The 20393-nt window shown below is 45.3% G+C and overlaps 1 protein-coding gene across 2 annotated transcripts in view; it reads left to right on the top strand.

The window, feature by feature from the left end:
* The window catches only part of LOC147902330 (sodium/hydrogen exchanger 1-like), a 95647-nt gene that overhangs the window by 21706 nt on the left and 53548 nt on the right, over positions 1–20393 (top strand). The window lies entirely within an intron of this gene.

The raw sequence follows: 20393 nt of genomic DNA, 5'->3' as shown, positions 1-20393 counted from the left end.
GAGAAGCCATGAGCAGTACCATAGGGGTAGGATGGATCCAAATGGCATCGAGGATAAGCCATCTATAGACAGGCAGCTGTATGGACAGCATTACGGGCTGTCAATTCAGCCACAAACAGGCAGCTGTTGACATGGCAGCCCAGCATGATAACATGGCATTTACAGCTACTGATGTGGCAGCCTGGTGCGATGACAGGGCATTGTACGTCTGCTGACACGCACATGTGTCAAGTTCACAGTTGATGTGGCACATGGCCATATGGCAAGTTGGCCACCTTCAGCAGTCTCAGTGATGATGTAGGAGGTTGACCAAGTGGCAGGTCAGCATGCATTTGGGTCAGCCTGCTCCCCCTCGTGGTTGGGCCATATCCGTTGCCTGGTCAGCCATGTAGAGGAGAGAGTTGCACTCTCAGGGCTTTCCATTCATTAAGAGGAGCAAGAAGGAGCATATAGGCTGTTTTGGCCTTCGGCAGACGTTCATCTTGCACTTGTTGAGAATTGTGTAAATTGCACCATAGAGATAGTTGCATTGGGACAAACTCTAACCCTAACCCTAAGGGGTGAACATGTATATATTTCAGTTTCATTGCAATACACACTATAGTGTACACTTAGTCATCTTGTGTGCACTCCATCTCTCTCCCCACGATTCTCCAACATAGTATTAGAGCCACCCGTTCTCCATCCTTTGTAGAGAGAGTGCAAGCTCTTGCTCTTGTCAATCACAAGCCCTCCTTTCGGAGGCTACACACCTCTTCATGTGGGGACACCCCTTTTAAAAATAGGGTCACACCCCTTCATGAAAAGGTGCACCTATTCCAAGGGTCACACCCCTTAGAATAGGCACACCTTTTGGCACCAAGCACCTTATAAACAGGGTACCTAGAGGGGCTAAAAAGGCAAACCCAGCCCCATCCCTTAGGTCTTACCCTAGACTACCCACGGGTTGATTAAACCCACACTTTAATTTTTGGCAACCACCCAACCTAGGCAGCCACAAACAAGAAATGACGATCCATGATTGACGCCCGTATGGATTTTTGTCACGCAGGCTCGCTTCCCTTGCCCATACGGATTTTCGTCACGCAGAATTCGCCATCTTTTCACGCCATACGAAGCCCCCCCATCAGCCGGTTCGCTGCGCGAGATCACTGCCTCTATCGCGATCCAGCCTTGGTAGCCGCAGCCTGTTTCGCCACAAGCAAGCAGCCTGTTTCGCCACCATACCGGCCTTTTTTGCTCAGCAGCGGTTCAGCCCATCGCGATTTCAGACAGCCTGTGAAAAGCGCCCTGTTGCTGCCTTCCAATCCTGACCAGCCAGGCCTACATCTGCTCCTCGCACCCCACAGGCACTTGTTCTCTGAAATCAACGCAGGCAATCTGCCTTTTTTGCACCCAGCCTGTGCCAATGCCTTTGTCTACCTCGAAAGTCTATCCGGCACCTATTTCTGGTGCACACATCCACATGGACTTGCAAGGACAGCAACATTGGACCTTTGGATAGAGATCTGCAGGCCTTTTCTACGCAACTAATTGGCAGATTAAATCTATGCCAGGTGGATTCTTTCCATTCTACTTCTAAGGATTCTCTTTCATATTGTCATTTGACGCTTATTATCAAATTACAGCAAATGAAAGCCGCTTCCTTAAAGCATGGAAACCCCTGGTAATTCACCCGTCCCTTCAAGGACATCTCAGGCATCATCTACCACACAATATTGCACAACCAGCCCATTTCGGAGCTTTGGCATCTTGGGTCTTCTGTGTCACGTGCCCTCCTAGTGATTTGGACCGCATCCTATACCTTCTGCGTGAGGCACCTCAGTTATATTACTTCCTCAGCACAGTCCAGGTTGTGTTCCACGAGACACGAAGATACCCAGAACCCGATATACCTCACGAGTTTGCTGTCCATCTTTGGAGAGATTTTTACCCCTCAGCTTCAGCAGCTCCAGGTACTCTCCATCTCCTTCAGCTCCCAGATATCCTCCTATAGAGGTTGTACCTTCCCCAAGACAGTATTTACACTCTGAAAGCACTCCTCCTGGATATCCTCCACTTCCGACAGCAGCTCCTTATCCCTTCTCAGATCCGTGGACTCTGTAACCTAACCCTGTACTTTCACGAGCAGTAACACCCATTTCGGCATCACCAGTGTTACCTCAGACAGGACTTCCTTTACCAGATTTCCACGGCTGGTTCCATCTTGCTTCTCCTGCCCCCTCCAACATGAGCAACCTCAGGGAGCAGCCTGAATCTTCTTCCAAGAATGGTATAAACTAGAGCGCAGGTTCGTGCTTTTCTCACAGGGACCTTAGATATGTCGCAACACTTGCGTGCAGCCTCTCCGGAGATAAGCGACTCAAGTCCAAAAAAGACCCCTAAAGTCAACTTACAAGGTGAAGCACTACTTCAACTTCAAATTTCCCAGCTTTTGGACAGCATCTCCGACTTGGTCCAGAAAGTCCAACAACTCCAAGATTCTCGCCGTACCACACATACGGAGGATGACGTGACGCAACCAGACGACTATGTGGATTCATTCCCACTAGAGGTAGAAAACACTGAACTCCGTGCCCTCTACCGTTTACTCCAGGCTTCCAAAACTAAAAGACTTGACATGAAACTTCCCGAAGCCTACACTGGCCAACGAAATTGCCGAACAGTTGACCAATGGCTCGCAAAATTGTGCATGTACTTTGATACTGTTGACCTCATTGAAGGCAAAAAGATTGCCTTGGCAGTCTCCCTCCTCAAGGATACTGCTTTTCTATGGTGGCAAAGACGCTTAAAGGACGGCAAAAGTGTGTTGACTTGGGAACATTTTGAACACGTGCTCCGTAAGCAATTCATACCTGCCAATGCGGACTTTCAAACACGTTCAAAACTCCGACAGTTGGAGCAAACAGGCTCCTTGTTTTCCTACATCTCTCAGTTCACCACATTGGTGCTGGAGATTGATGGTTTAACTGATGATGATCGCCTTCATGCTTTCATCTCAGGCCTAAATCCCTCGTTACGCATTGATGTCCTTAAAGCAAACATCACCACCATAGCTGGCGCTATTGCTTACGGAGAGCGCATTACAGATTTCCAAAACATAGGGAAACAGAGTGCTAATCGAACACAGAACTCTACTATGGCCAAAGGTGCTCGCCCTCAAGATAACCTCGGGTAATCAAGGTTAGCGACAGTCTCAAGATCCCCACAAGTCTCAGAAATCGTATGCTGGATTCCAACAGAAGCACTCCTCCAAGGATCATGCCTCTTCTTCTTCACAAAGTCATTACCGTCATCCTCAACATAAAGGTGCGGCCACTGACAAGAAGAACAACTCCAGCACAAAAGGAGTTTGTACCATTTGTACAGGCGACCATAGATGGTTCGATTGTCCCAAGCGACCAAAGCAAAATTCCAATATGGAACCTAGCACTTCCCACATAGAAGATGCTACCCCAGCACAAGACAAGAAAGGCAAAGCTGTTTGAATGGCAAATACCATCCACCTGAGCCTTGCCAGCAACCCCGAACCTTCCTTGGCCACTCAAGTACTTTGTGTTCAAGGATCGATTTGTGGAACAACGGTCACTATCCTCATCGACAGTGGTTGCTCTCATAACTTCCTAGCTAGTTCTATGGTCGACAAACTTCGGTTGACCACCAGTCCTAGTCTCATGGACTATCAGATTGAACTCGCAAATGGAACTACCTTCTTGTGCAACACCAGGATTAAAAACTTGTCTTTTCGCATCCAATATTATACGGAAAGTTGAACTTTGACATCATGCCTCTTTCTCGGTACGATGTCATACTTGGACAACAGTGGCTCTACGACTATGATCCATCGATCAGTTTTCGCAGCCATACTATCCAGTTTGTCCACCAGGAAAAACTTATTAAGCTAACTAGTTCTAGGAACACTCCTTCAACCCCAGTTGCCTTTGCCCTACAAGTAAAGAAGTGGGTTCGTAAACGTCAAGTACAGACTTCACTTCTATTGGTTACGGAAGTAGAGGAGACACCAACAAAGGATCCTCCTGAATACCTCAACCAACCTTTTTTCCAGCCCTACTTGGATATTTTTCCATACGAATTGCCAAAGTAGTTACCACCTCGACGACCAGTGGATCACCCAATCGAACTTATTTCCGGCAGTAATCCACCGTCGAAACCTCTTTATCGGGTTTCTTACACTCAAAATGAAGAAATCCAAAGACAGGTGATCGAACTACTCGACAAAGGTCACATTCGGCCCAGGCGCAGCCCTTTCGGATCTCCTGTACTACTTGTGGAAAAGAAGAATAAGTCAATGCGCCTCTGCATCGACTACCGAGCCCTGAACAAGCTCACTATAAAAAACAAGTATCCATTGCCTCGCATCGATGACCTCTTCGATCAACTTCTATACGCAACACAATTCTCAAAGATTGATCTTCGTTCAGGTTATCATCAAATTCGCATACGAGAAGGCGATGAGTACAAGACAGCTTTTCGAACAAAGTATGGACACCATGAATGTTTGGTCATGTCTTTTGGGTTAAACAATGCCCTGGCCACATTCATGACACTAATGAACACATCTTCAGGCCTTTCCTCGATAAGTTCGTCATCGTTTACCTCGATGACATCCTCGTTTTCAGTAGATCCCTACATGAGCACAAACAACATCTTCACCAAGTTTTTGAAGTTCTCCGCGCAAATTCTCTCTACATCAACATTGAGAAGAGTGAGTTCTTCAAGACCCAACTCGAATATTTGGGACATGTTATTTCAGCTCAAGGCATCTCTGTGGATCCCAAGAAGGTCGAGGTAATCCGAAACTGGCCTACTCCTAAGAATGTTCATGATGTTCGCTCTTTTCTCGGATTGGCAAACTTCTACCATACAAAGGTCTATCAGTTTTCCGAAATCGCAGCTCCTATGTTTGAATTATTGAAAAGCACAGCAATTTTTTAGTGGTTTCCCGAAATAGAGTATAGTTTCCAACAACTCAAGCAAGCACTCACTACCACACCAGTTATGGCTATTGCTGACCCAAACCTTCCATTTGAGGTCATGACCGACGCTTTCGACTTCGCTACAAGAGCAGTCTTGATGCAAGAAGGCAGAGTTATTGCTTTTGACAGCCATAAACATTCCGATATCCAAACCCGATACCCGGTTTATGATAAGGAGTTTCTTGCCGTTGTACATGCTTATCGCTCTTGGAAACATTATCTCATGGGAGCTGACTCGGTGGTCAAGACAGACCATCACTCCCTAAAGTATATCTTTACTCAGCCAGTCATGAACGCTCGACATGCACATTGGGTTGAGTTTCTGGCCAACTTTCACATGACCATTGAGTACATTCCAGGACTATGCAATGTAGTTGCAGATGCTCGCAGCAGGTTAACTCTAGCATCAGCTATGGTAATCTCTACATTATCTGTGGATGTTCCGAATTCATTCAAAGGGAAGTATTTCAATGATAAAGACTTTAGCACAGCAGTACAAGTTCTTTCAAAAGATCAACCTTCGACTTTCAAACAGAAGATTTTCTCATCCTATTCTTATACGGACGACCTTCTGTATTATCAAGATCGCGTCTGTGTACCACATGACAAGGATGTTCGACGTCTTTTGTTAAAAGAGCATCATGTTGTTTCTTATGCTGCCCATCCAGGCATCAACAAGACTTATAGGTTACTCAGTGCAACATACTACTGGCCTTAGATGAAAAGCGACGTCATCAAAATGGTAACATCTTGCTTATCTTGTCAACAAATGAAAGCAAGCCGATGACTTCCAGCATGACTTCTTCAGCCTCTTCCAGTTTCAACTGAAAGGTGGAAAAGTATTTCCATGGATTTCATTACAACACTACCACGATCCTTCAGAGGTAACACTCAGATTATGGTAATTGTTGATCGATTGTCCAAAATGGCACACTTTGTTGCTTGCAAAAGCAGTGCACAGGCTCTGGACATCGCCAAACTCTTCATACGACACATCTTCCGACACCATGGATTGCCCAAGAATATCATATCCGACAGAGATCCTAAGTTTACCAGTCACTTTTGGATTTCACTGTTCGAATCTTTGGGAACAACTCTACTGTTGAGTTCAGCCTACCACCCGATGGCCAGATTGAAAGAGTCAACCAAGTTCTGGAAGAAATGCTTCGACATTATATTCAGTCACGCTTAGCAGCTTGGGAAGAGTATCTACCACTCCTTGAGTTTGCTTATAATAACTCTTTCCATAGTGCCATCAGCATGACTCCATTTCAAGCAGCTTATGGACACACTCCGATCGTACCAACGAATTTTGTACTTCAACATCGAGTGGCCCTAGCTGATCAACTGGTTTAAGAAATGCAAGACATTCTACTCCAAGTCAGGGATCATATGCAAAAAGCGCAAGAGCGGTATCAACGGTCTGCCAACAAACATAGACGTCACCTAGAATTTGACACTAGTGACATGGTGCTATTATTTGTAGCCCCACATCGCTATAAGACGGTTAAGTCTGTGTTTCCTTAGTTGCGACCAAGATACTATGGACCTTTCCAGATCATCAAGAAAAATTCACATTTAAGTTACAAATTGGAATTACCACCATCATGGGGTAAAATCCATCCGACATTTCATATTTCTTGGCTAAAGACGTATATTCCAGGCGATGAAGCAGTTCCTCCTGCAAGTGATTATGTCCCAGAAATCGAAGACGATTATGTTCTCCTTATTCTTGAGCGTATTCTGGACCATCGACAGCGAGAGACTCGACATCGACTTATCACGGAATTCCTTGTTCTTTGGCGAGATCTGGATGACTCCGACACTACTTGGTAATCTGATGAAGACTGACAGCAGTACCCTGACATTTTACAGCATTATTTTCAGAATTTACCGTGATATTTTCTACATCAGTTCATTATCTCCACCAGGGTCTTATTTTGAGTGGGAGGGGATGTCACGATTTGTGACGTATTCCTTTCTCTATATCTAGACTTATGGATGGTTTTATGAATGGACACTTGTGGAAGGGTATGCCCTTTCGATGGGACACTTCCTATAAGGCACAACCCTTCACAAGAGACATTCTATTGAAGAGACATTCCTGTTGTAATGTACCCTCTCATCAAGGGTCACACCCTTCACAAGGGGTACACACCTCTTCATGCACATACACTTTGGAGTACACACCTTTTCATGTGTGACTCTTCACTCTCTATATAAGAGAGGCCCAATTGTATGGACTACAGACACTCAAGCAATACAAATATTCCTTGTTCTCTGCTATTCCAGTCTCCTTTCTGTTCCTTAGCACATTTCTAAATATAGTAAATCTAGGATTTCTTACAGTATCCTCCCCTTGTTGTCCACCGCATCCTCCGACTTTGCCTCCACTCCCGTTTTTAGTTTCCACAATTTTCGAGCCACTAAATCTTCACCTTCTAGATATGATAGTTAGGCCCATCTAGTTTCCTGGACTCTCCAAAGTTAGGGATGGTGAAAGAAAGAACTCGATTGGGGTAGGAGGAAGGGAGAGAAAGGGCTGAAGAGGCTTCTGCTTCTGAAATCGCGATCTCTGCTGTTAAACCACACAACAAAATCGAAAAGCAAACTCAACCTTCTATAGACCAGAACTGTGTACGCACCTGACTAAACCTGAGTCACCCTCCTTCTCGCAAGGGCACTATCCTCCAATCGTGGACTCAATTTGCAAGAGCTTTTGAATTAGGGTCGTCCTTCAGCAAGGTCCCTGCCTTCAAGCTCCCACACTTGTGAGCCTCCTACTTGGACTCTGATACCATGTTAGAAATCGACCAAGAGAGGGTACACACAGCAAAAGACTGATAGAATAGCCCAGGAGCCCACACAGTGTGTGTGGGGAGTGGAATCATAAACTTCTTAAACTTATGTGCTTCAAATAGATGTGCAAACTCATCAATAGACAATAATCCAGCCAGATATAGAAGCTACCAAAAGAATATATTTCCGTCCAAACTATGGACACAATACAAAGAGAGATAGATCCAAAGTCCCATCAGAGCGTGGTCCTTTGATCTTACCACGTACTTCTACTATCTACCGGATTTCTCTAGAACTTGAGTCCGCGTGCTCCACCTCGAGCGTATGTAGACTCTTCGTCCAGATCACAACACCTTGCTGCCCTGAGAGACAGGCTAGGTCTCAGCCCTGTGAGCTCAGTCTGCAGCACTTCTCCTTCTCATCTTCACCTCGAGGATGAGGCCCAAGGGAGTGGCTTCTGACTGCTCCTGTCTGCTCCTCTTTAATGACTGACTGGTCTGCCCCAAATTGGCCGACTCGGCCTGTCAAAAACCCGCCCCCACCAGCCCTTTATCTTGGGCTGTGTGCTCCCTGCCTTTAAGTGGGGACCCAGCCCCCTTTGCTTTGTGTGCCAGCTCCCTCCACTCCCCCCTATGCATGGGGCTGTGGGCTGGCCTATGTGGCAGACCAGAATGGCCAACCAGCTCTCTCCCCCCAACTGCACTGTGGGGCTATAAAACAAGGACCTCCTGGCCCATTCCTTCATGCGGGGCCCAGCCCTTTTGACCAACCCATGAACAGGCCTGGCAACCTGTCCAGTTAGGCTGCCATGTGCTGCCGCATGCCCTGTCATTATTGCACCAGTTGCAGGCCCCGTTACAGGCCATACACCTATGTGCCCACGGATCCCGCCATGTGTTGTGCCTTTCTCCTCTATCTTTTCTGGGCATATGCTGCCCTAGGTCTCCCTCCCCCATGCTCTCCTCATATGGGGGCTTACTGATGGGGAGGTGACCTTTCCAACACAGTCCCCTTGGATCGATCATCGGTTTACACATTGATATATTTGACAGACCACCTCAGTACTTTTGGTAGTGGGGACACCAAGGATACACTGGACAAAATGAATTACTCCAGAGTGCCTAGGTAAAGAACAACTCAAAATCTGGCTGTCGAGGATAGATCCCAAACAGTCAGAAAAGCTTGCCGAAAGAAGCCTAGGGAAATATCAGTCTCAAGCTCTGCCGAAGGATGCCCAAGAAGCTTCGTGTCTCGGGGCAGTGCCAAAAAATATGAGATACAGATTCCCTCGGAGCTAAACACCTACGACAAATAGCTGGAGCAATACGTCTGCATGATAAAAGCTGTCTAGACGGAACAACCCCCAACAGAACATGCCATAGAAAGAGGGAAAATAGGAGTGGGAGAGGAAGAAGGTGTAATAGCATGGGGGAAAGAAGAGAGAGGAGGGAGGAGGAGGAGGAGGAGAAGGGAGGAGGAGGGAGAAGGAGGAGGAGGAGGGAGGAGGAGAAGGGAGGAGGAGGGAGAAGGAGGAGAGGGAGGAGGAGGAGGGAGGAGGAGGGAGGAGGAGGAGAGGGAGGAGGAGGAGGAGGAGTTGTCGTAGAGGGACCTTGGAGTGCCAAATCTGTTTCAATCTTTTTCTCCACCATTTGACCGGACGATGCAAACACCAAATCTGATTAGCCCTGTCTGATGCCTAGGGTGGAGACAGCAAAACTTTATATAAAGATGAGACTGTAATATGAGACAGTTTCAAAGGACAAATGGACGAGTGTACTGGAAGAAGAGTCCAATCCTGAAGCCTGTCTTGAAGTTCTAAAGGCGGTATTGGCTGAAATGGCTGAAGCATCCGAGTAATGTCTTGCACATAGGAGGATAGTGCATTCCTAAACCATATTTTCCAACAGCCAAAGGAAAGAATAAAAGAGTGCCATCATCATAAATGACATCTGCCACAGCAGAAATCCCTTGTGAATTAAGAAAATACGAGCGTCTGGTCTCCTGTACACACTTTTTTTTGTAGTGAAATCTTATATTTCTCTGTGGGAAACCTCAGAAGAGGTGAAAACCCACCATGAAGTACAAAAGTAAAAAGATTACAAGTAGGCCTCTAGGAAAAGCCAAGAGGCTAACTAGAAAGTTGAAAAGGGAAAATGTTTATACAAGTCACTAGGTAATGCAGATAACCAAAAACTCCAAAAACAAAAGGAGGAAAATATGAATTTATGTGCCTCCAGGTGGCGACATAAAGACAATATCCTCCAAAGTGATCCCCTGTAAAAGCATTGAGTGAAGTAGTAGTGCCATCAATAAAATGCAATTTCTTTTGACCTTTGTGATTCTTCTTGACATAAGCAGGAAGACGAAACTGTTGAATTACTGGATCAACACGTGTTGCAACATAGGATGCATATTCTTAAGTATAAAAGTAGATTTTGGTGGAGGAGAAGCATCCTGAGTATCTTGCACTTTCAAATCCATTGTCTTTTCCACCGTATCATCATCAACTATATCAAAAGGAGAGAGATCCACTTGTATGTCCCGTTCTGTCAAATCCACCTTCAAATCCTCATGACGATCAGGAACTATATCTGAGGGAGATATATCCACATGTAACTGCAAATTAGGCTCCCGAAGATAAGAGATAACAGCAATGGAAGATATGGAAGCAAGGGAGGAAGAAGGATCATCAATAGGAGCAATTTGAAACTTCTGCAACTGAGAGTTTGGCATAAGAGTATCCTGGCAAGAATGATTCTGCAAAGGATTTGACAAAGGAACCGACGAAGAGACTGTAACAAAAGCTTTCCCTGGAGTGTTCACCCGTCTCCATTCTTTTTTGTGCTTAGGCTGTGCCAACTTTTCATACTAGAGAGGAGTAGGAACCTGAGGAAGGGGCAAAGCACCTTTTACACAGTTTGATTGACTTGCGGATGCAAGGCAATACCGAGAAAAATGACCAACCTGCTTGCATTTGTAACACGCATTTGGGAAGGAAGCAAATTTTAACAGAATGCGAAAAGGATGAGTCAAACCAAAATCAAGATCCAAGCATGAAGGTATGGCCCGTTCCATATCCCACAAGACACAGACTCGGATGTCCTTGCTCAAAACCAGAAAATCTTGCTTGGGAAGATGTAGCACTCTGCCCAAGAGAGTTGCAATAGAGGAGATATGCAGGAGCATAGGTACGGGCAAGGCCTTGAGAGTGACCATGAAGGACAGAAATGCATGAGATTCTTGGCTGGGTCAAAAAGAGGATCCCAAGGCATAGCATATGCAAAGAAACCTGCGCCATGCACCCCTGCCTTACTCACCAATTGATATACTGTTTCTACATCAATACATCTGGCATAATAAAAACCTTTTTCGAGAAATACAAACGAGGAAATTTTGTCCACGCCAACAGTTGCTGTCGACCATGCACGTAAGGAAGCCGAATTCATCAATCTACCCATGAAATACAGACAAACTCCGAGTTGGTGTGTGTGACAGAGACTATGAAGAAAAGAGTCCGGAGGGAGAGCCCTATGCAGTAGTGAATGTGAATCTTGAGCCTCTAGGGTAGAATCCTCACATAAACAGCACAGGAGATCCTTTTGTAGTGACGACGAAGGATAATTAGAGAAGTTATATTTAAGCGATTTGTCAAGCTGAAGGGAATCTAAAAGATTAAAGGAGCGGGAGAAGGGCAGCGGGAGATGTAAAAATAAAAGGAGCTCCACCAGACAGAGCAGTACACGGAACAACAGACGGAGCAACAAATGGAACAATAGACGGAATAACAGATGGAGCAGTAGACGGAACAACAGACGGAGCAACAGACGGATTATCAGACGGAATAGCTAGAGCAAATTAAGGCGGAAGCAACCGTTTGAGAGTCCAAAGGAAACGAAGGAGAAAAAGCAGATGGAAGAGTAGACGAAACAGTGGACGGATCAATAGACGGAACAACAGAGCGATATATGGTGGTAGCAAACGACTGAGCCAACGGGGCTGCAGGCGGACAACTAGAGAGGAGAAGCTCCATCTCGAACCTCCTACCACACCACACACCACACACACACACTTTTTTTCAATAGTGAAATCTTTTATTCATGTGTGGGAAACCCCTCGAAAAGAGGTAAATATCCACCAATAAGTACAGAGAAAAAATTTATAAGTAAAGCCTCAGAGGAAAACTTATGAGGCAGCTAAGTAAAAAGTTACAATATCAAATTGGAGGAGGATCAAACACAACATCCTCCAGTTGCAGATTGTTGCTTTGTAAAAATTGATGCAGTGAAGAAATTGCACCGTTAATGAAAACCATCTGTTTTTTGCCCTTGTGATTCTTCTTAATATAATTGGGAGCTTGCATTTTTGAATCACAGGGTCAAAAACCTGTTGCAACATAGGATGAAAAGACTCTAGAGAAAAAGAAATAGCTGCATCCTGAACAGAAAGAGACTCTGGCACAGTCTTCACGGACATATGAATTGGATCAACATCTGTACTCTTTGAAGAAGAAGCGTATGATGAAAGAGCTGCATCGGATAAATCATGGCTTATCATGTCAGCTTCAGTCAGGGTATCACCCTGAGAGGTAGCAGGAACATCTTGTATAATCCCTGCTTCAAGAGACACATCCATATCCTGAGGAGAAAGAGGCTGATGGCGCTCAATAGGAGAGGGATCTTGAACTGCTTTAGGAACAAAAGGATCATTCTTGGATTTATCTACCTTCCTCCAGTAGTGCTTTGGAGCAGTAAAAGAAGGCTTATCCAGTGAAGCCATAGCAGAGGCCGGAGGAGAAGGTAGAGGAATCTTGACAGCTAAGGAAGGAGCAAGAGGAGTGGTCCTGGAAGCAGAAGGGCAAGCCCGTGCAAAATGACCAACCTGATGGCACCGATAACAAGCTGTAGGAAAAGATGTAAACTGCAGCCGGATGCGCAAAGGATGAACAAATCCCAAAACAAGATCCAGAGAAGAAGGCACCGGCTGCATTATATCCCATAAAATACAGATGCGAACATCTTGAGTGGCTTGCTGAAATTCCTGTCTCGGAACATGCAGAGGCCTCCCCAAAAGCGCTGCAAGGATAGGAAGATGCGGAAGAAGAGGAACAGGCAGCGCTTTTAGAGTAATCCAAACTGGACAGTGACTGAGAAGAGAAGCAGCCGGATCAAAAAGTGGATCCCAGGGCATCACATAAGCAAAGAAACCAGCCCCAGGAACACCAGCATGGCTGACAAGGCTCTCCACCACCTCAGTTGAAGAACACCGAGCATAATAAAAACCTTTGCCCAGAAAAAGAAAGGAAGAAACAAGATCTGGGCCTATTGCAACTTCAGTCCAACGACGGAGCTGAGCTGCAGAGAGAATCCTGCCCATAAAATAGAGACAGATCTCAAATTGCTGAGCCTGTCGAAGACCAGAGACTAAGAGGGCAGAATCCAAAGAGCAAACCATAGGAGAACCCGAGGAGGGAACATCTGTGACAGAGGCAGCACACAATTGTCGAAGAAGATCCAACTGGAGGGAGGAGGAAGGACCATCCGCCACATCGATGTTTGCAGATTTGAATAAATGCGAAGCAAGCAGACCACCACACTTCCGGCGAATAAAAACACGGGCAGGAGGATTAGGCACGGAAGGAGTAGAAGCATAGAATACAAAGGACCCGTTTGTCGACATAGCAGGGAGAAAGGAAGAAGATACATCAGGAAAAGGCGAGGATAAAGGGGGCTGCTGCTGGAATTGTACAGACTTGAAAGGCTGAGCAGGTACATGCTGTAATGACATCAAAGGGGGAACAAAAGAAGAGGGTACATTCGAAAATGGAACAGCAGCTGCAGCAGGCAAAAGCTGCACATCCGTCCGTACAGGCTGTACAGGCTGTACGGTTGGCCGTACGGCAAAGGCAGAAGGTACAGGTAATTGAGGCGGCTATTGCAGAGCAGGTACGGACAGCAGCGAAGGGAGTGCGAGGCAAAACGAGGGTGCAAGCAGCAAGTACGGATGGTGAAGAAACTTGTATGGACAACCAAACCTGCACGTGCAGCTCACGAGGACCAAGGATTAGGCCAACAAGATGAGGACGAGGACGAGGACGAGGACGAGGACGATTCAAATGAGTAGTAGTAGTAGCAGTTTGCATATACTTTGCTATGTATGTCATTTTGTATATCCGCTCGTTTGAGCGATTTTGTATCACCCTTTTCGAAAGGGTCATTTTGTAACAAACAATGTTGTATATGTTCGACATGTATATGCTTTTGTTGCTCGATCATTTCATTTGAGCGATTTTGTATCACCCTTTTCGCAAGGGAAATTTTGTAATTAAAAACTTTTTTTTTGTAATTATTAAAAAAAACATTAGTGGGGCAAAACAGGGCTTGCTATGGCCCTGTTTAGCCCTACTAATACTTTTTTTTAAGTTCTGTTAATCGTCGCTATATAGCGACGTTTACCAGTGTGACTGAGACAAAGAATCTAGAAAAGGAGGCGGAGATTGCAGAGGGATGAACGGGCACACAGGGGTACGGGCAGGGGGGGGAAGAGCAGCAGGGCTCTCCATGGCTCTTTCTTTTCTTCCCACACTCACTCTCACACTCACACACACACACTGTGTGTATACACACACACTCACACACACACACACTTTTTTATGGGAAGAAATCTTTTATTGCTATAGAATAATTACATTCATAGTTACTTCAAAAAATGAAGTAGCTACTACTCAACTGAAGATCTCAGTATAAGCTGTATATACATCCTGATCAATCAAACGAGTCTGAAAACAATCATAGAATGATTGTTGCAGAGATCGTTTGAAAAAAAGAAAAGATGAAAATAGTGGATCACCAAAGACTCTATGATTTCTGTCCATCCTTAAAGTCCATAGGGTCCAATAGCGCACCCATACAAAAAATAAATCAAAACCCTGTCTCTGTGGATGAAAGCCAAACAACCAGAAAAATCTGCCAAAAGTAATAGTAGGAAATCGTTGTCGAAGCCTCTGTCTGATAAGAGCAATGAGATCAGAAGTATTTGGACAGGACCAAAAGATATGAAACACTGATTCAGTAGAGTGCTGGCATCTGTGACAAACAGCTGAAGCAATATGTCTGTGTGCGAGTAACTATCTAGATGGAAAAATGCCAAGGAGAACTCGCCATAGGAAAAGCTGTTGTCGAAGAGGGACTTTGTAATGCCAAAGGAGACGCAGCCTTTTTCTCCACCACTTCATTGGGCGATCCATATGCCAAACAGTATTTGCTTTGTGGGAAATCCAAGGCGGAGGTAATAACACTTTATACAGTGATGACACCGTGATATTGGAGAGCTTCAGAGGACGAGCGTATAAGGAAGGAGAGCGTAAAATCCAATCCTCAAGCCGATTCTGAAGTTCCAAATGAGGTACCAGCAAGTACGGTTGGAGCATTGCTGAAATTCTATGCCATAAAGGACGATAATGAGCTCCCAAGCCATATTTGCGAGGAGCCATAGAAAAAGATAAAATTGTGCCATCATCCTGAAGTACATCCGCCACGGATGAAATGCCTTTGAAGGAGAGAAAATAAGAACGTCGGGGTTCTTGTATGGCCAAAGGGGGGTGGAATACTTTAGACCAAAAAATATTCTCTACCCTCAAAGAGTTGACCGAGAGAGAGTCCCTGCCATGCCATTCTAAATGGGATAGAATGTGTTTTCAATCAAGAAGCAGACGAGAGACAAAAGGGCATCCTCTGATCTTGCCTTGGATAGAGCCAAATAAAAAATCCCACTGAGTAAGCTGCCAATGCCCAAAGGCAGATGTATGAAGATGTAATAAGAGAGAGCGGATCATGAAAGCCCAAGGCTGATCTCCTTGCATAAACTGTATCATCATTTTCCCTCTGTGAGCAAGTAAATGCATTTGAATATTGAGAATGTTCAGACCCCCGTGCATCTTGGGAGAACAGAGACGATGCATAGAGAGTAATCTGAGACTTTTCTTGTCATGTTTTGAACGCCAGAAAATTTCCATGATAGCTGACATAAATGAAACCAAATCTGCCTTAGTGAACATAGTGAGAGGCAGATAAAATTGTATGTATGCTATCAAAATGGATTGTGTGATTCGCAGACGAACATGTAATGGCCAAGTTGCAAGCTTCCAATATTCAAGTTTTGCCGTTAACTTTACTAGCACCCAATCAGTATGTTGTGAACGGGTGAGTCCCCAGCCTAGAGGATAACCAAGATGTCGAATAAATTGAGAAGCGGGGACAATTTCCCTAGGCCACAAAAGGTTGTGCCATTCCTGTGCATGTAACGGCAGCAATTTTGATGTTTGAAAATTTACCCGAAGGCCAGCAGCCAAACTATATGTGGAAAGAGCATGCATAATCATGGACAGATCAGCCCGAGTATTTTTTGAAGTAAAGAATGAATCATCAGCATATGCTTGAGCAATCATGCTGCGACTGCCAAGAATCTCCAAACCGTGCAACTGGTCAGTGTCCAAGAGGTGATCCAGATATTGAAGCAGTGGATGAGTGGCGATGGCAAAAAGTAAAGCACTCAGGGGACATCCTTGCCTGACAGAGCAAGCAAGAGTCGAGGATGGAGAAATGTCTCCTGAGAGTATGCACGCAGCTTCACTATCTTGATATAGCCAAGTGATGAGTTGCTGCATTTTTGTGCCAAAACCCAATGCTTGCATAGTCGATGAAATAAAATCGCATTGAACAGTATCAAAAGCTTTGGCAATATCAACTTGCAATAACAAAACATCCTGCTGTGTGTATTTGGCATATTCAATTCCAATGTAGGCATTAGCAATGTTATCAGTGATGTGCCTGCGCGGGACAAAGCCATATTGAGCAGGATGCAACCCATCATGTAAAATCCCCTTTAGCCGATCGACAATCATTTTGGTGGTGACTTTGTAAACTACGGGCATAAGAGTGATAGGTCTCCAATCTGCCAAAGACTCACAAATTTGTTTTTTGGGAAGGAGTTTAACAAGACCTCTCTTCCATGTGTCCGGCATTTTCTGATTTTGCCACGCAGCATTCACCATATATAGCAATGAATGCTTCAAAATAGGCCAGTAGGCTAGAAAAAACTCGACTGTTAAACCATCCCATCCAGGGGATTTCCATCTGCCACATGATTTGATCGCATCTGACAGTTCCCTCTCAGTAAAGGGTTCCTCCAATTCCAAAGCTTGAGGAGGGGAAATGATAGGAGAAACATGTTGCAACAGTAAATTTCGTGCAAGCAAAATCTGTTGCGAGGGAGGAGCTGCAGAGCCAAATTGCTGAGAGAAATGATGCACACAATCAGAAGCAAGCTGTGACCGTGAAGTAGTCCATGATCCATCGGGCATAAGCACTCTGCAAATTTCTGTTTTGATTCTCCTCTGATGTAAACTTTTGAAAAATTCTTTGGAAGAGCAACCTTTATCTGTAAAGGCTCTTTGTCTTGCTCTAGTCTCCCATTTTGCCAGTTTCGTGTGATCATTTAGTTTAAGACAATGTCTGGCCTGGCATAGTGTTGTTTGCTCATGCAAGGACAACGAACGATGATGACTGAGTTTAGTGAGGTCTTGACAAGTAGATTTGGCCTGAGCAATGGTTTCCCTCAGAGCCTTCATGTAAGACTTGCCATAAACTCTAATCACCACTTGCATTTTAGAAATAAAAGAATCCCAGGCACCATCAACATGAAGATGGCTGCTAGAGGAAAGACAATGAGCTGCTTCAGTAACCATTGCCTTGAAATGAGCATGTTGCAAATAACTATTGTTTATGATTAGATGTCTCCTGTGGGGCAATCTATCATTTGGCATGTTATGAAAAGATAACCGCAACCATAGTGGTGCATGGTCTGAATGCACAAAGGCATAGTCAATCCACATTTTGCAGCCTCCCCCGCTACCCCTGCCAGTCTTCAGCCGCCCTTCAGGTACCCCCGCCAGATCTCTGCCAGCTTTCAGCCATGTAATCCCAATTCCTGTATTTATCTCTGGGGTATTTCCGCTAGAAGAGGCACCATTCCAAGTGCGGGGGGGGGGGGAATTCTTCGAGCAGAAATAACTTTTCTTGGACTTTGCCAGCCATTAGTTGAAGGTTGCTGTCCTTTGGTCGAGGATTGAATAACAGGAGGTGAATGTGAAGTGAGATTCCCATTGGGAGCCACTGGAGCTTTGCCTTTATCCTGACTCCCAGCAGGCTGTCTACTGCTTTTATTTTTGTTGGCCATTGGAGTAGGAACATCTTTAGTAGGCATGGAAACTGGCAAAGTGGCATGAGGCATTTTATGTAGATTCATTGGACACTGTGAAGCCATGTGTCCAAACTTTTTGCATTCAAAATAGGCCCCTGCAAATAAACCCCGTTTGAGTTTATAAAAAGCACTTCCCATGTTCACATTATTTACCGTGACTGAATAAGAGTCCGGTGTGGGATTATCAGTATCCCAGAGAATGCAAAATCTGTTTGAGTTGCCATTTGGCCGTGGTGGGCAAACCACTTTACCTAAAGATGCTGCAATTTTAGGCAAAAGCGAGGCCATACATTGGGGGAAATCAACAACTTCAACCCAAACCGTGCATCTGTGTCGGATTAAAGCCTGAAAGTCCCTTGTGGGAGACCATGGCAAGACATGTACCATTTGCTGCCCAAAAAAGAGAGGTGAATGTTCCAAAAGCATTTGTCTGTGGATCTCATCCACCATGATAACCTCAAAAAAGCCCCTGGCTGCATAGTGTACTTTACGAACAAAAGAGCCAGCCAATGTGCGTGTCAGCCAGTTGCCTATTTCTGCAGCAGGTGGCATCCGGCCTGGAAAAAATGGTATGACTGCATTCTTGGCATAATCTCTGACCGGATCCACAATTTGATCGACCTCAACCATGAGGCCAACTGAAGGAACCGAGTCTTTCCACTCTTTTCTCGTATCTGCAAATCCTTGATGCATTACATCATATACCAGTTGAGCCTCAAGAGTCTCATGCATCGGATCATGTTGACCCTCAACCTGCTTTTGCTTCTTGCAGGGAGCCGAGCGCTCCTTTTGAAACGTTTTTTCATATGAATACTCTGCCATGACTTTGTAAGAAAGGGAGCTTGAGAATGAAGTACGTGTAAAAGGGTAGTGAAAGCCAAAAAAACCAGTCCCAAAGAAATATTCACAGGAAGTCCACCAGAGAGGATAAGAAGAGTATAGTTGGGAAGGAGATAGCAGAGGGAAATGTAAGATTTTGGCTGGAACACAAGACGGTTAGAGAAGACAGCGGAGCCCAAAAAACTGGATTTGTACGGCAGGAAGTACGGGACTATACGGATGGAGCTGCACAGAGGGGACAAGTGTACGAAAAAACCTGTAAGAAGAAGGTACCGGGCTTTGTACATGACTTCACAGAGGGGAACGAGGACTGGCGCAGGTGTACGGAAACGTACAAGCGTACGGACGTTGTACGGCTACCGTACAGCTGTACGGACGGGGCTGCACAGGGTTTCTGAGAAGGATGAAAAGAGATAGCGGCGTAGACTTCACTTGGATCACACGAAACACCACGCAAGCAGAGCGCAAACACCTAGGGAAACGTGGAAAAGGTACGGGCCTGTACGAAGCGCTGCGGGTAGAGTGGAGCCTGTACGAAAACAGCCGTACAGGTGGTACGGGACGCCGCAGAAGGCACGACGGTGGTTGGAAGGCACCGGATCCTGGCAGGCTCCTCAGCTCTCTTGAGCTCTCCTCGACGCTCACACACCAACACTCTCTCTCCCTCACACACACACCGGCTCACACACACACACACTTTTTTTTGGTAAAATCCAGTGCATTGTATTTATATTGTCATAACTTTACAAGAGGGAAAGTCTCCAAGAATGGAGAGTATCCCACAGATCAGAAGCATAAAAAGAAAAGCTCAATGCAAGATGCATGTATATCACCCTCATGGCAGGCATCATATAAAGATTGCCGCAATGAGGCTCTAAAAGATTCATATGACTTTTGAAACTGGCGGCCCAAGTATGCCAAATTGTGCTCTTCCCAGATTGTCCAAAGAGCCCAATATCTCACCCATGAGAGAAAGAGTGAGTATTGAGATAAAGGCCTCCTAAATCTGCCAAATAGCCAAAAATGTTTCCCAAATATGTGACTTGGGAAATGGAGGCGAAGACGATCTGAAATTTTCCCAAGGAGGTTCCGAGTAGACGGGCAATGCCAAAACAAATGAGGGACAGTCTCTGAAGGAGCGTGACACCGTAAACAGGTGGGTGGTGCAATGTGACGTTTGGCAAGTGTGATTCCCACTGACAATGTGCTGGTCATGCATCTCCAAAGAAAAAGTCTTTGTTTCAAAGGCATTTTACACCTCCATAATAGTCGGAGATTCTTCTGCCACCATGAAAGGGGCTGCCTGATATGCCATAGAGTATTAGCATATTGATGAATCCAAGGGTTAGGTTGAAGAAGCTTGTAGACTTTGATGGAGGTCAAAACAGGCAGAGGAATAGGACGAGAGCAGGTAGCAGAGGGGTACAATTGCCAATCCATAAGCCTGTCTGTGTCAGCCACAGGGGGAATAGGTAGAAAAGGATGCAAGAGATCAGCAAT

This window comes from Dipteris shenzhenensis, chromosome 4 (genome assembly GCF_047967505.1).
Source record: "Dipteris shenzhenensis isolate YYH24624 ecotype China chromosome 4, Dip_SZ_1.0, whole genome shotgun sequence".
NCBI classification, from domain to species: Eukaryota; Viridiplantae; Streptophyta; class Polypodiopsida; order Gleicheniales; family Dipteridaceae; genus Dipteris; species Dipteris shenzhenensis.
This window is presented reverse-complemented; position numbering and strand designations above follow the sequence as displayed.